Genomic DNA, 17,774 nt, shown 5'->3' on the forward strand with positions numbered 1-17,774 from the left:
TTTTTTTTCTCTCTCTTTTTGAGACAGAGTTCCTCTATGTCCTGTAATTCATTCTGTAGACCAGACTGGCCTTGAACTCAGAGATCTACCTGCCTCTGTTTCCTTAGTGCTGAGATTAAAAGGTGTGTGCTACCACCATCAGGCTTCCATTTGTTGCTTTATACATTGTCATAGAGCATCTTATTCAAAACTTCCAATTTTTATTAAGTATGAAGAAGAAGATGTGGGGCTAAGATTATTTTCTAATATTGAGGATTAAACTTAGGGTCTCACACAAGTTAGGAAAGCACTTACTGCTAAGCTGGACTCTGGCCTAGCCCACTGTGTGCGTGTGTGTGCAGGTACACATGTGTGGGCATGTGTATATATGTTTGTATGTGTATATGTACACACATACATGTAGAAGCCAGAGGCCAACCTCTTCCTTCCTTCCTTCCTTCCTTCCTTCCTTCCTTCCTTCCTTCCTTCCTTCCTTCCTTCCTTCCTTCCTTCCTTCCTTTCTTTCTTTCTTTCTTTCTTTCTTTCTTTCTTTCTTTCTTTCTTTCTTTCTTTCTTTCTTTCTAGTCTGGTTGCCCAGTGAGACTCAGGATTCTGCCTGTCTCCACTTCCCCAGGTTTGGGATAATCAGCATGGTCACCCTCCCAGGATTTTTATTTTTACAGTAGGTGCTGGGAATAGAACTTGGGTCTCTATGATTGTGGAGCAAGTACTTTAGCAACAGAGCCACCTCTTAGCACTCCCTCCACTTTTTGAAAACAACTTTTTGTTTTGAGACATAGTCTCACTAAGTTGCCCGGATTGGCCTTAAACTCCCTCTGCAGTCTAAAGTGATCTTGCAATCATCCTGTCTCATATTTCCATGTAGTTGCAATTGCAGGCTTGTGCCACCAAGCTTGACAAGAAGACATTTCTAAATGTTCTCCAAAGGCAGTATGATACAATGGAAAAAGCACACATGCCAAACCCTGACTTGGTTTTTTACTTCCTGTTTTCATACATATGAGCTATTCTTCTGGTGTATTTGGTAGGTGCTTTCAATGGCTCTTTAAATAAACCAGCATGAGAGCCTGGGAGCCATGTCCTTCCACTAGGTATTTCCTCCTTGATTTGTGAGAAAATGAAGGTTAAATATTCTGATAGTCTCTCCCCAACCCTTTGAGGCATCAAAGACTATTTCATCCCTCCAAACTCTACAACCTGCTGCCTCTTTGCAGTTTGTGTATCTACAAATGGAAAGTGTCGAGTTGCTGAGATATGAGTGTAATGCTGGAAGTTCTTAGAGCAGCTAATCTTTGCCCTGTGGCACAGCTATAATTACCCAACAAGGAAACCCAGTAGAGTTTACCAGGACAATACCATGTAATGACACAGTATTTATAGGTGGCTGTGGATTATTGTGTAATTACACTGAAGAGATCCAAAAGTAATTACCAGCATCCTACCCCTGGGGTTCTGAGGAGAGGAATAATCATGTGTGCAGACCTCCTTTCAAAGCAAATCCCTCTTGTGGTTTCTCAGCAGGACGGGAGCCAACGAGCTTTAAGAATTCTATGTGGTCAAGTGCTTTGCCTAGAGTTCTGCTGTGAACTCCATTGCTCTGACCTGGCTCTGACTCAAGGAAAACCTCCTTTTACTGTTCAGACTCATCCCTTTGACATCTATCACCAAAACATGTCTGTTGAATGCGACCATGTGCCGTGCTCTTACCCGTCATCTCTGTTTATCTTGGCCTTCTTTCATCTTATCCTCTGTCCCCTAGTTTAACATCTACCTGCAACATGCCAGGTATCATGGTGAATGGAAGGGTGACTATGATATGGTCTGTACTTGCATGATGTCATAAGTCTGAATGGGAAATGAGAAAGGCCCATAATTCAAAGTGAGACAGAATGTGGTTCCTTTCTTAAAAAGCTAAGGAAGCCCATGGGAAAGAGAGGTTACTTTTGATAGAAGAGATTCTTGTCAGCCTAACAGAGAAACCTAGACAATGAAGAGCAGGTAAAATGTTTTGCCAAGGCTGTGGCAGTGGTGGGAAAGGACATGACAAAGATAAAGAACTGTATAAACATCTTTACTGAGACTTAGCAAGAATTAGCAGAAAGAGGTTGGAAAAAGGACCAGAACCGTGCTTGTTGGAATGTCTGTCATATTATGGCATGTGTCAGACTCTCAAGAGTAGAGTGAGGTCAAATTGTGGAGGGCTTTAAATGCCCAATTAAGGTAGGTGAGCACCATTGCTAATGGAATAAAGAGCTTCTGAGTGGAGGAACATGATTAGGGGTTGTCTTTAGTGTGGCAATATTGAGGAAACTAGGTTAGGGTTTGAGGGACGTATGTAGAACCATAATTAAGACTGAATAGCTTGCAAAAAGCTCATCTTAATATCAAGTGGAATGGCTGCCTGTAACTTTTGTGTGTGTATCAGAGAGAAGAGAGAGACGCACAGGGAGAGACAGAGACAGAGAGACAGAGACAGACACACACAGAGACTGAGCGAAGTGGATATGATTGCAGGGGTGCCCATGCACAGTGTGCAGATGGAGGTCAGAGACTACCTTGAGGGAGTTGGTTCTTATCTCCTGTGCTGTTTTGAGGCAGAGTCTCTTTTGTGATTTCTGCTGTGTACTTCAGGTAGCTGGCCCCGCACATGTGATCCTCATCTCCACTTCCTATCTGGCCATAGGAACCTTGGGATTTCAGATGTGCACTACTGCATCCAGATTTCTACACAGATCCTAAGAATCTGAACTCAATTCATCAGCTTTGTGTCAAGTGCTTTTGCCTAAGCCATCTCCCTGGTCTCAAACATTTGCATAATTTTCCTTTCCCCTATCTCCATGAAGTATCTTCCTTTTTAACCTGTTTCTTTGAGTTTTATTATGTTAGTGCCCACATATAAGTGAGATTCTGTGCTATTTGTCTTTTCAGGTCTGCTCTAATTTTCTTAGTACACCCTCATAAGTTTCTTCTATGATTTTGCAAATAGCAGGAAATTTTTTTTAAAAGGCTAAACAATATTCCATTACAATGTATATGCAACCATTTTCTTTATCTATTAGTCAATGAACCTTTATATTGTCCCTAAATCTTAGATATTGTGAGGGATCCTGTAGTAAACACAGGAACACAGGAATATCTTTGAGGTCCAGATTTTCTTTCCTATAAACAAATATTCAGATCTGGAATTCTACTCTAAAGGGTAGTGTCTGTCATTAACAGTACTGTATTATAGACTTTAAAATGTATTAGTGGAGTGCAACTTGCAGTAACTGTTCTCACTACCCCAAATCCATAAGTAGTAATGAAGTGGGAAAAGCTTAGAAAGGTCCAAGGATGTGTCTATGACCTTGGTGGTGGTGATGGTTTCCTGAATGTTCATTTGTTGCCAGATTCGTGTATTTGTGTCACACAAGCACAGCTCTTTAATGTCAATCTCATACCTCAATCAAGTAGTTTAAAGCTGGAAAGGGGATTGGGACCACTAGGTGAGAAGTTCCGGAATGGGAAAGGAGGCACCACACAGGTTCAGTGAGCAGATTAAAGTCAATATCAGACATGAGGGACGAGAAAGAGGATGACTGGAAGAGGAGGTGATTATATGTCACGAGGCCGGTGCTGATCTGACAGCATGTTGTGTGTAAAATCACTCAAATATATCCAGGAGGAGCCACAGCCAGAGGGTGAGTTCAGCTCCAGTAGATGGTGCTTTGGGAAAGGTCTGTAATTCCTTCTAACATCAAGTAGAATTATTATTGCTTTCCAGTTAGCTATAGCTACTAACTTGGTGTGTGAATGTGTGGGAGTATGCATGTGCCATGGTGCATATGTGGAATGGATTCGTTCCTTCCAGCCCATGAGTAATGGGGATTGAATTCCAGTCATCAGGTTGAGTAGCAAGTGCCTTTACTTGCTGGGCCCTCTCTCTAGTCCCAAGTAGAATTATTTAGCATAAGTCATCTATTTATTTAGGAAGCAGGATAGTGTCACCTTTCTCTTTCTTGTTCTGAAGCATAAAGGCATTGGATCTGGTGACGTATCTCCTCAGTGGTAGAGCATTTAAACATAGGCATTAGGATGTGGGTTTACTACAACAAAACAAAACCCACACACAAACAACTCCTCCCCCAAAACAACATATGAGAAAGCATAAATGCCTCAGCCTAAAAGGAAGCAGGCAGCAAGGTTTATAGCTCATGTTTGCATCCTGGCCTCACTGACTCATGCAAGGAGAAATGAGTTTCCTCCACCTCAAACATACAACATACAAACCAAGGAAATCAGAAGTCATGTATCATAGGGCCTCTAAAGGATCCTGCTCATATAGTAACAGGAGATTCTTTTTACCAAATGAACTCATTACAGTGTGTTGACTGTAATTACTGTTATTCTGTTGGCTGCTTTACATAATGGTAAGGCTGGGAACATGGAACCATACACTATGAATTATCTCTCTCCAAACCTCACTTGGATCCCATCTCAGTATTACATGGTATATTTAAAGGGGAGAGAAAAAATCAGCATATATTTATAAACACTTGGATGATGAAAGCGCTGTGCAAACTCCAATAATATATTTTTAATTTAAAAGTTTCTGTGGCAGAATCCATTCTAGCCTCTTCCAACTTTTGGTGGCAGCTGACAGTTCCTGCTTGGTGGCTGCTCCAGACTCTGCCTCCAGGGCCATATTATCCCCCCTTTTTCTTCTGGGTCTGTCCAGTAAAAAGGATGCTACATGTGGAATATGCAGAGAAGTATAAATTAATAAATTAATAAGGCCTTTGGGAACATGTGAGGACTACTGTGTGTGTGTGTGTGTGTGTGTGTGTGTGTGTGTGTGTGTGTGTGTGTGTGTGTGTGTGCTGGTGTTTTCAGAGACAATTAAGTTATGAGGTCACTGGACCAACAGGTGGCTTAATTTTTTGGTGGATTCATAATATGAAGGAGTAAAAGGTTGGAAGTGAAACTAAGTCGGGGGAAGTAGGTCACTCGATGTCTTATTCTCCTTTTGTTGCTGTGATAAAATACCCTGAGAAAAGGAACCTAAAGTACTCTGGCTCACAGTTCAAGGGTACAGTCCTCCATAGTGAGGAAGTTAAGATGTCAAGAACTTGAAGCAGCTAGCCACACATTCTCCAACCCCTCCACCCTCCCCCAGTTCAGGAGACAGAGAACAATCAATACTCATTGATGCTCAACTTCCTTCGCTCATACAGTGATGGATCCCAGTCAAGGAATGGTACCACCCACAGGGATGAGTCTTCCCACTTCAATTAATCTAATCAGGATAATCCATCACAAGTGTGCACAGCAACCCTTCTCTTGTGTATATACTAGGTTCTGTCAAGGGACAGTGAATACTAATCTCCACCCTGGAGAAGTCTCCTTGTTGGGAGAGGCATATCATGTCCTGGCATCTTCCTCTAGTCCTTGCTATTTCCTGTTCACCATGATGTGAACTGTTCTATCATGCCATGGCTTCTTCCCCATGACAGACTGAGCCCTATGAAATGATGAGCCAAAGTAGATCCTCCCCCTTCTAAGATTTTCTCTTGGGTGTCTAGTCACAGTAATAAAAAAGCAACTAACATAACAGGGATGTTTAGCTTGAGAACCTGCTGTCCACATCTTTATTTAACAAATGGAGATACATTTTAATATTAACAATGAAATCATAAGCATGCAGTAGAGAAGATTTGGGACATGATTTTCCAGACAGAAACCACCTTCTCTTTGGGCTGTTCAAGGAAACAATTTACTGATTCTCACAGAATCACAGTCCAGGAGAGCACTATCCAACAGGAACTTGATGAGAGCCACAGAAGAAAAGGACAAGCTTCAAGAAGATGCCTTATATCATAAGTAAAATTAATTTTAAAATGCTATTGCATTTAACTCGATATGACCCAAGAAGCATTTCAGTCAGGGTGTGAGCGTCCAGGAGCAGCTGTACCAAATTACTACAAGCTTGGTGAATTTAGAGAACAATTTATTTTCTCTGAGCACAAAGGGATCTGGAGGCCAGAGCTTGAAATCTGTTCCATTGGGCATGAACTCAGGGTTGGCAGGCTCATGTTTTCTCTGAAGTTTCTGTGGCAGAATCCAGTGTCACCTCTTCCAACTTCTGGTGGCAGCTGGCAGTTTCTGCTTGATGGTTGTACTGCTCCAGTCTCTGCCTCCAGGGCCATATCATCCCCCTTTTCTTCTGGGTGTGTCCAGATCTTTCGGTCTCTCACTCACAAGGAAACACCTGACTGTATTTAGGGTCTAATGCAGTGGTTCTCAACCTTCCTGATGCTGCGTTCCTTTAATACAATTCCTCATGTTGTCGTGACCCCCAACCATAAAAACACTTCTGTTGCTATTGTCACAACTGTAATTTGCCACTGTTATAAATCGTTATGTAAATATCTGATAGGCAGGGCAGCTGACACCTGATCCCAGGGGGTTGTGACCCACAGGTTGAGAACTGATTGTCTAATGGGTAATCCTGAAGAATCCTTCTAAGCTTAACATTGTTAATTTAGACACACAAGTGAAGGGATCCCTACCTTGAAGTAAAGTTGTATTTAATAGAAAAAAAGTGTTTATTTCTCCAAGTTTTAAAATTAAAATGAAAGGAAAGTAGGGGCTAGCAACATGGCTCCAAGGATAAGAATGCTTGCTGTGCAAGCGTGACGACCTGAGTTCAGATCTCCAGCTCCCGCATACACACCTGAGTGTGGGTGTGCATACCTAGTCTCCAAATGCAAGGAGGTGGGAAACAGGGTGATCTCGGGGCTTTCTGGCTGCCAGCCCAGCTCCAAGCTCAGTGAGAGACATCATCTCAAGGGAAGAATGTGGAAAGTTGTAGAGCTGAACCCAACCCCTGACATCCTTCTCGGGCCTCTCCATGCACACACCAGCTTGCATGTCTGCGCACACACAGGCGCATGCATTGTGCACAAACATACACACACCCAACATTTACAACGCACATCATACACTAAGACACACATCTAAAATGAAAGAGAATGGAAAGTTTCCTGTCTTGGGTGTAGTTCCCATTTCTCAGATGCTTAGTGCCCATGCAGAAACCATCCAAATGCCACCATTTTCAACAGTGAAGAGCAAGGGGGTGGGGGAGGGGGGTTGTGGGGAGGAGGGGAGTGGAGGGTGTCTCTACTATTCCTCCTTTCTTCAAGCCAGTAAAAATCTCTATGCCCATGACCCTAGCATAATTACTTACACAGCATTTCCTACAAATAGTTTGTTTCCCAGATTTCCATCCACCTTATTGGCAGCCATTACTATCTATATTTTACAAATGAGCAAATAGAGTATAAGAAAGTTGACAAAGAGGCATAGGTTGTTTGAAGAGGAGATAAACCTGCCCCGGAAGTATTTCCCTGACACAATTCCGTATTGTTTTCTAATAGCATGTCTGACTGCGACCACAAGAAATCCCCTGACTTAGAAGTTTATGCTTGGTTTAACAATAACTCTGTCAAGGGTTGAGCCCTGCCTGAAAGCATTGCTCAGTAAAAGGGGGCCATGGCAACAATGGCATCTAGCACTTCCAGTTAAGAGTTATAATACTTACTGGAATTAAAGGAAAACTGTATGAGAAGAAAATATAATTGTTTGGTTCGTGTAAATGGTTTCTCTGTTTTGTTTTAAAATGAGGCTGAAAAAAAAATGTGTGAGGATCTGCACTGTATTACTTTGCAGATATTTTACCATTTTGGTTAATAAACACATATTTGTATTTTTTATACTTTTGGAGTAGTTTTAATGTATTAGTTCATTTATCTCTTGAATAGTTAAATTAGATAAAGATAAAAATGACTTTATAAGAATTTCCAGATGCATGGTTTTCAGGACATAAATGGCTGTATACTTATTGAGTGGAAGTAATAAAAAGAAAATAAATGAGAGAAGTTGTTTAGATAGATAAACTGATAAAATAATTAATGAAGTAAGTATGTAAACTTACTAGGATAAAAGCAGAAACAGAAAATATCCCGATCCATGAGCAAAACAGCGCTATCACAAGTCACACTCATTGTGTGTAGAAGAGCCTTGTCAATGTCAAAATTCTGATGACTCAGTTCTTTTTCAGTGGCTGATTTTGACATTCCAGCTTTGCAGAGGTCTGAGGACCCTCTTCTGTGTCAAATAGATATTCCATCTTCTCAGCTGAGCCTCCCCCATCACCGCACTCACCCCCCCCATCCACTCTTCATATGGTGCCTTTGCTGGTGATATTGACAGACTAAAGGATTGCTCATTCCCCATAGCCCCACAAGGTAAATTAAAAAAAGGAAAAGTCAAAGCTATTTCTGGACCCTCTTACACTTAGGGACTCCCAACTCAATACATCTTGGTTGCTTGGAAATGATGCTTATTAATAAGTGAGGAAGGCACAGTTAGTTCATGAGACTTCAGGGTCACCTATTTAGGGGATAATTTACTTCCCAAACACATTCACACCTTGAATTCTTTTAAGTTATTGAGCAGAAGATATTTTCCATTATGCAATTACTTTTATAGATTTCTGAATGCAATCATTGATCAGAGAAGTTGAGGACAATTTTCAAGGCCTTCTCATCTTTCAACATGTGAAAATTCTCAGCCATTAGCTTAAAAGGAGGCTAAGATTATGATTATGTATATGACTGACTCATATATACATATATTACCAGCATATCATTCCTTTTTTTACAGAATGCAAAATAACAATGCACGTGTGGATATCTACCTATGTTTATATACACACAAAACAGTAACACATATATTTAACAACTACAGTTTCTGAAATGGGCTTTAGAGAGGAGTGTTCAGTAATATGGCACTTTGAGCCATAAGGTTAAATCTCTTGAATGCAACATTGAAATTACTAATAATACAGCATGAGAGAAAAGCCCATCGTACGGCCAAAAGGAAGGGACATGTAGACATTTTGAGGAATTTCTGACATGTTGTGACACACACCTGATAAAGACAGTAGTGTAAAAGCACCTTTACTGGCCTTTCTGACACTATTTGAAGACAAACAGAATCATAAAGTCAGAGAACTCGTGTCTTCAACAAAGCCAGAAAGCAATGTCAGTGTCAAGACTGTAAAGCAAGTTCCCCAGAATCTGTGTTAATCAGCTGTACCTGAAATCTGCAAACAGAGGCATCCTCTACAGAATGTGAACCTTGTGCAAAATCCTCCAAAGACAGTTAGACATAAACATGTAGCTGTGCCCAGGTGCAAACTGTACACTTCTGTCTACAGAATCCTATGAATTGGGTGTTATCATCATAATAGGAAAGTACAGCATATGAGGCTCAGAGCAGTAGCACCTGCCCAAAACCACAGTGTAAAGAAGAGCTGGCATGAAAATTCATTCACTTTTAAGTTCCAAACATCCCCCCAAGACAAGGACAATCATACATTTACTGATATGGACGTGAGCAAAGGACAGAACATTTATAAATATTCTACAGAAAATCTACCTCCCCATGTGATGGTGTTACATTCCAGTATCTAGGTTCTAATGTCATTGGACTAGCACCTTCATGAATGGAACTTGTGCCCTTTACCAAAAGGTTTTGGGAAAGAATGTCTTTCCACAGCTCACATTGCCTTGGACTTTGTGATCGTTCTGACTCAGCCTTCCCAGTGCAAAGATGACAGATATGTGCTCCCCTACTCACCAAGAGAGTTCTCTTGCAATTTTTCTTCTTTTCAAGGTTGTCCTGTTTATTTCTTTTTTTAAACTTTCTTTTTATTTATTCTTTGTGTCTTTCCCATCATGCATTCTGATCCCACCCATCTTCCATCCCCTTCCATCTGCCCTTTGCCCCCTTTTGCCGAATGAAGATACAAGAAGTCAGAAGTCTGTTCCAGAAAAGAACCTCAACCATATCTCCCTGTTCTGACCCCCTACCTCAGACATCACCTCCAGAAATTTGATAAATAAATTCCTTTTCTTTTGTTACAGGAACAAAAAATGACTCACACAATTAGTAAGGCAGAGATAGAAGAACATCAAAGCTGCTTGCCAATTCCACTCAGACCTCCTCTTTCTTACAAACAGCTAACCACATGAATATCTGGTCCTTGTTCAGAATAGTAAGAAAACATTTAGACAACCATGCCTGCTAGGCACTACCAGAGAAGTAAAGACAGATGGAAAACAAAACTAAGATACAGAACACACAGTGTGAATGTTACATTGTGAAGCAGATGACAATTATGGGTCAATATGACCCTAAGATGTCAAAGAAATTAAAGAGAAAGTGATCTTTTCAGGCCAGAAGAGCTCAACAATGTACACAAAAGCTGAAGTGGAAATAACACCACAGAGCATGATGAAAATTGAGTTGACAGAGTTCAAGACTCAAATAGAAATGGAAACTTTTTGTAAATAAAAGTCATGTAAGCAGCAGCAGAAAGGGAAAATAGTTAGAACTGAAGCCACAGTGGAGGACACAGGGAGAGACTGAGAAAAGTCAATGTGAAAAATGCAAATGAGGAAGAGAAAACCAGTAAGTCTGGAAACCCTCCAAAACTTAAATATTCACACCATTTAAGTGGGATAAATTGAACACTAAATTGTTTAAAGTTTAAAGTTTTAGAAGAAAAAATATCATTGCATAGATTTATAGTGTATAATGGGATATACTTACAAACACCAGGATGTTGTCTGCTAAACTCATGCTCCGTGGTGAAGACAAGCATTGACCATTCTATTTTATTAAGGAAGGCACCTATGAGAGAAAGCTTGAGAGTAAAAACACTCATAGATTTGTTCACACTAGGAAAAGAAATGCTAACACACATTAGTAAAAGTGGTTGACTCAAGCCGGGCGGTGGTGGCGCACACCTTTAATCCCAGCACTCGGGAGGCAGAGCCAGGCGGATCTCTGTGAGTTTGAGGCCAGCCTGGGCTACCAAGTGAGTTCCAGGAAAGGCGCAAAGCTACACAGAGAAACCCTGTCTCGAAAAACCAAAAAAAAAAAAAAAAAAAAAAAAAAAAAAAAGTGGCTGACTCAAATAACAACTGAAGTATGTACTGTAGTGTACGTAGACAGCTAACATAGAACTCAGGTTGAGGGTTGGAGGGAAGGAAAGTGAACGGGTCTATCAGTGTCACCCTTCACTTTCACTGTTTAAAAATTCAAACTCAAGAAAACCAAGTCTGCTGACCTTAATTAATGTTGTAGAGTAGAATAAAAGAGAACAAAGCAAAATCATAACCATCCAAACCATAATAGAGAGATTCAAGCATATTATAAGGGGAGGATAAAAGCATGGCTTTTTGTCCTTAAAACATACAGACTCATGACTAAACACATATGCCATGTAAATAAATGGGAATAGGACACACTTTAAAAGACTTCAAAGATGAGTAGGAAAAGAAAGCCCAATATGGTGTCACATGAAGGGAATACACTTAGGGCATCAGTCTTGTACAAGTTAGGTCAACCTAGGAATATATGGATGTTCAATGTTATAAAATGTAATAAAAATTGTGACACAATAAAACCATATGTTCCTCTCTAGCATGACTAAAAGCAATCTGAAAAAATGCTGTTAAATTTTATGAAAACTTGATTTTAGAAAAGTCAGATCTCTTGGTTTTTCTCTCATCCCCATAAATGCATATATATCTTAATTAAGAACAAGCATGTGATTGGTAAAAAACACCGGTCACATTTCCTTGAAAAAAAAATGACATATGTAAGACTCCCAGCCCACTATATGTAAGGATGCAACCATGTAGGATTCAAAGGTACTTACATATTAAGCAGATAAGAGAAAGAAAGGAAGGTGTGAAACTTAAAATGATGGACACTGAATCATAGCAAAGAGATAAAATAGTGTTTGTGAAACATGAAAAAATACACAGACTATATAATCAAGTTTAAACAGTAGTAAGATATGAAACAGACACTCAGAGTATAAGAACATTCATGGTGTTAAACATAGTTGCTTGGAAAAAAAAGACAGAGTTTGTGAAGACAGTGGAAGTCATAATGTAGTGAACTTAATGATGGTCCAAGGCCTACATTTGGAAAGCTGCGGCCACCCTTGGAAATCTAAGAACATAAATCTTTCATTCTTAAAGTTACACTCTTTTTGAAGTAGAAATAGTTATTGCAAATAGATCATTTGTTTCCTCAGTAATCTGATGTTTTATTACAGTTTCAGAGGAAATACATTAAAGAAGGTCATTTATGGGTTAATATATATATATTTATTAAATATATAAATATATAATATAATTAATAAATATTATATTATATTATTAATAAATATATATATAATATAATTAATAAATATTATATATTATTAAATATATATATATTTAATCTCAGGCATGTCCTTAATGACTTAACTGTTTAGCATTGATGTATAAATATTGAAATCAAGAGAACAAGGCAAGAACATGGATAGGGCCAATACGAATGGACAGTTAATGCATAAAAAGTGTTATTTCAAGTGACTAAAAATAGAGCTAAAGTTTTCAATAGATGGAGTGTGAAATATGGAAATAGTCTACCTATATTATTAGGAGGAAAAGGAAACTAAGAAATCATACATGACTTCTGTTTTTCGAACAGTGTGTGTGTGTGTGTGTGTGTGTGTGTGTGTGTGTGTCCTCATAGGTGTATCTGGCTTTTGTAGTGTACATAGTTTCTGTTACATTCTCCAAGTATATTTTAATATTTTTCAACATTTTGTGTTTGAAATTTGGTATGTATGAAATATGTGTTGCTTTGTATTTTTCTATTTGTACTAACTCATGAAGAATTAGGGTTCATCATTGCATTTTTCAAGCAACTTTTTTTGTTGTTGCTTCCTCTTTTTTTCCTCCTCCCCTGCCCTCTTTGTATCCTCCTACCTTGTGAGTTTCCTTTCTGTTTCCATGCAATGATATGCAGTTAAAGGAGATACTAGAAAAGAAGTTGTGAAGGAGATATGACTTCCCTTGTTATTTATTTATTTATTCTTCAATTACTTGTTATACTCTTACCAAGCGACAGGTATTTGTTCTAGGGCCTGACTTGATGAACCTACCCCATAATACTTGTACTGAGAGTGATTGAGAGATTATTAGAACTGCTCAATCTATAGCTTCTTTACAGGGGGCTTGTGGCTGTATAAGATTTAAGCAGGAAATCCAAATAGAGAGAAGCCATATTGAAATCAGCAAGGATGACAAATGTATATACAACCATTACTTAGCTGCTTTCAAAAGCACATTGTCTGAAAATCCCAACTTCATGTATGATTTATTTATTTATTTATTTATTTATTTATTTATTTATTTATTTATTTATTTTTGAGACAGGGTTTCTCTGTGTAGCTTTGCGCCTTTCTTGGAACTCACTTGGTAGCCCAGACTGGCCTCGAACTCACAGAGATCCGCCTGGCTCTGCCTCCTGAGTGCTGGGATTAAAGGCGTGCGCCACCACCGCCCAGCCATGTACGTTTTATTATACTTTTCCAATTTGGTTTATTTTGGTCAGACCTTGTACAACATGACAAAGTGTCATGGTACAATTTTGTCTAATTTGTAGATTTACTATATAGTAAACGACCCAAAAGCTTTTCTACGTAAGCACTTTTTTTCATTGTGGGAATAGTGTAGTCCAGGAGTATTTTTAAATAGATGTCAGATATGGCTGAAAGTTTGAAATGTGTATCACATAAAACTGCAACAAGACTTTTTATTTGTTTAACTTAAGATCTTCTAAGAAGTTTAGTCAACTACACTCTACTATGGATGGAAGTGTGAGCTACTAAATTCACAAGCTGAATCTTAGTCCTACCCTGACATGGGGAAGAAGAGTCTTTGGGAAGCTGCCATACTCGTTTCCTTCTACACTAAGACACATAGAGTGGAGATAGGTCTTCACCAGACATTGAACCTGCTTATAACTTAACAGCAATCCTCCCAAACTTCTGGCCTCTGAGTAGTAAATTTATGTGGCAATAAACTTTCTCCTCCATGTCTACTATTTTGTTATAGCATCCCAAACAGACTAAGACATACACTCTTCTATTTTAGTGCTATCGTTCTCAATTATTTCAGAAAGCACCTTTTCCACTGTGTGTATTCTTTCAGGTTACAATTCCACATTCTCTGTATCCTTACCTTAAAGGTAATTGTTTCAGTATAATTGATGTATAAATTTCTGTTTGTATATTTCCTTATAAAACTTATATTATTGCTCATGTGCAGTTTTAATTATTTTTAGAATTCATATCATGCTTTATGTCTCATTTTTCTTTTTTCTTTCTGCCCTTAGTGTTGTGTACAAGTGCTTGTGTCTTTGTTAGTGATTATATTTGTTTTAAAAGACATACTCATTTATTTTGACTACTTCTACACTTCATCTTAGCCAAGGAAAAATGGTAATGGCTGCTACATGTACTTACAAAGGCTTTGTAGTGTCCCATTGTTAAAATCCACAGCATCTTACTAGTCTCAATAATATGTCTGAATCCACCAAATATTCAATGAGAAAACTCTTGTGAATGTCTCTTTTGTGAAAAAAATGCAGACTTTTTATTTTGTGCAAGACATAAAAGCAAGGTTGTTGGGATTTCTAAACTTGGTGAAAATTGTGTCTCATCTCTCAAAGGCAGATTCTCATCCAGACTTGTTTAGAAAGTAGCTCAGGACTCCCAAAGGCTGAATTCTAGGCAATTGTGGAGAGGCAAACTCACGGAGTTTATCATCTTGGTCTAACATGGGTTGGGCATTTACGGAATTTCCTGAAGGCAGAGCTGTGTGAATAGGAAAGAAACCACAGAGGACAGACGCACACCATGCTGCTAAAGCATATACTCCTGAGAGCTATATTTTCATAAGTAATCTAGCTCTTTAATACTAGCATGGAAAAAGAGATTACCCTTAGACCTAAGATATGAAAATATTTTGTGTATTTTACATACTCTGTGGAAGGCTAGCTGGGTAGTGCTGATGTTGTCAGCTGTGTTCCATCATTGCTTGCATGAAGTCCTGAATTCAAAAGCTCCCTGCTTCCATCTTGCTGTGGAAACATGAATAAATGACTAACTTATTAAACATTCATGTTCTACTTTGTTCTAAGAAAACTTCAAGTCATCTAAGAGCAATGAAAATTTTATTAGTAGGGGCAATTAGATGATTGATTGTCCTTGGATTGATGAAACTGCTTTATCCAGAGACACCTTGAAGTTACGAGTGTCCCCAGCATGGTATCCCTATGTGAGCACCCTGCCATAATGGACAGGTACAGAAATGTAAGGCCTCACTGCTTTGTCTTGAAGTGAGGCTATTCAGATCCCTTTGAGGTATAAATTGAGATCCCACTTTCCCCAAAGCTATACCTTGAAATAGGTGCTTCATTTTTACTCTTCTGTTCACCTTTTAAAACCCAAAATCTACAAAGAATTATGGGAGTCAGAAAGGCATTTACTCCACAGGAACACTAACAGACTCCTGGAAAGGCACCGAATCCTGAGGGATATGCCAGAGAATTTGATGGTTTTGGAAACAGACTATAATGAAGGCACTGATGCAATAAGGATGGAAATCTGAGGAACCACCATTCTGGAAAGCAAAAGCAATAGTGTGTTTTGATCAAAAGAATAAACATCAGAGTAGGATACCCCGTGTCTGTGTCCTGGATCCCCTGTCACAGGATAGATGGTGGGGGGCTTATTTCCCTCTTTGGTACATACTTTCTCATTTCTAAAGTGGTGCTGATAGTTCCTATTCTCTAGAGTTGTTGAAGTTAACATGATATTGTACTAATATAGAAAAACACTTAGACTTGAGGCAGGTTCACAGTAACTAACAGCTACTTTTGAAAACTTTGAATTCTTATTTTGTATGTATGGAGGTTTTGGCTTCAGATATGTATGCACATCACATGAGTACAGTGCCAGAAGAAGCTAAAAGAGGGTGGTGGTTCCCCAAGATCTGGAGTTACAAGAGGTGGGAATTAATCCTGAGTCCTCATGCTCTTAACCCTGGCGACATCTCTCCAGCGCTCTTATGAAGGTTCTTATAGAATAGCACATAGATAGAATGTATTGACCTCTGTAAAAATGTATATAACCTGACTATATCTGTGCCCTATGTTTGATGGGCAGTAACAGAGGATGAATTTTGTAGGTTTTCCTGCTGGTTATAATTACACAGCATTTTCTTTTAATGATGAGTTTAGGGAGCCCAAAGATGGCGAAGCTTAGATTCATAGAATCCTAGTTAAAAAATATGTGTCTTATATTGAAAAGAATTACTTCATTCTGAGACTAGTATATAATTCAGAAATGTAGAAGTGGTTTAGTAAATGGAAATTATGCACAAAAAGATGGAGAACAAAATTAACATGATTCAAAGCTTCTGCAAAAATACACAATGAAGGGTAGGAAATGATCAATTTAAAAAATAAATGACTGTCAATATCACCAATACCAAGGAAGGGTAAAGTATGATGAAAATGTAAATGTAAAATATAAAGGTGCATTACAGTCAACAGTTCAGTAGTCATAAGTAAACTTGATTTCAGCCAGAACAATGTAGAAATGACAATATCAGTTTAACAGGGCATAGAAGGTTGTTGACTAGACAGATTATAGGAAGGGGAGGTGTCAGTCAGGCTTCTCATCACCACACAAATATCCTAGAAGAACAGCTGATGAGGAGGAGGGGGCCATTTTAGCTTGGCTTCTGAGGTTTCAGTCCTAGGTTGCCTGGATCCATTTGAGTATGGGATGAGCAGAGTTGGACAGTGGTGGGAACCTGAGGCAGGGGTTGCTCACCTCATGGGGGCCAAGAAGCAGAAAAAAAGTTATAGGAAGGGGAAAGATACAAGACATATTCTTCAAAGGCATCCACACACAGTCCCTTTTCTTCACTGAGGCTTCACTTTCTCCTCTTCCTTCCTAGTACTTCATTTATGTCTTGGATCGCCCAAGGGATTAAAACCTTGAATGGCCAAAGCCTCTAGGGTCTGTCTCCCAAAAAACTCACACACATCTAGAAATTGCTTTACTAATGTCCAAGGTGCCTTTTTAACTCAATCACATTGGCAATCAAGAGGAACTATAATAGGCAGAAAGAATAAAGAAGCGAAAGAGAAAAATATGTTATTCTGAGCTGCAGAGGAAAAAAATGGGAGAAACTACCTTGACATTGACTGGTTACATGGAAACAAACAAAATGAAAATTTAACATTTAAAACAAAGTAAAATATTTTGAAATAGAACTTAATCACAATATGAAGTCTATATGAAGAATATAAAAACATCAAGAAAGGCCTAGGCTAAGAGCAGAGCCAGTTAAATGTAAAACTCCAATGTGTTATGGAATTGTTCAGAAGACCCTTTCATATACACTTACTAATAGAAGTCCTATGTTGAAGTCAGAGGCAGGAGGGATTTATCGTAGCCTAAGAAAATCAAGTGGTCTGACAGACTTGTTCTAGTTGGGGAGGGTTCTTTTATAAAGGGTAAGATGGATAAATATGAGCATCAAAATTTGATGTTTAGGCCAACTCAGAAAACTTAAATTTAAGAACATATTTGAGACCACTGGAAGCTGATTTTAATATTTGAAGGTTTGCATTTGTTTGATGTGTCCTATTTTCCCACCTACTGGGATCAAGAAAGTATTTTTAAGCATATTGATAATATGTATTTATTGAATAAATGAATGCACCTGTGATCATAATACATTGAACTCCTGTCTACTCTGACATTTCTAATTATCTTGTCATATAAAAATTTCTTTTTATTGACTTTT

Source organism: Peromyscus maniculatus, chromosome 11, assembly GCF_049852395.1.
Source record: "Peromyscus maniculatus bairdii isolate BWxNUB_F1_BW_parent chromosome 11, HU_Pman_BW_mat_3.1, whole genome shotgun sequence".
Lineage (NCBI taxonomy): Eukaryota > Metazoa > Chordata > Mammalia > Rodentia > Cricetidae > Peromyscus > Peromyscus maniculatus.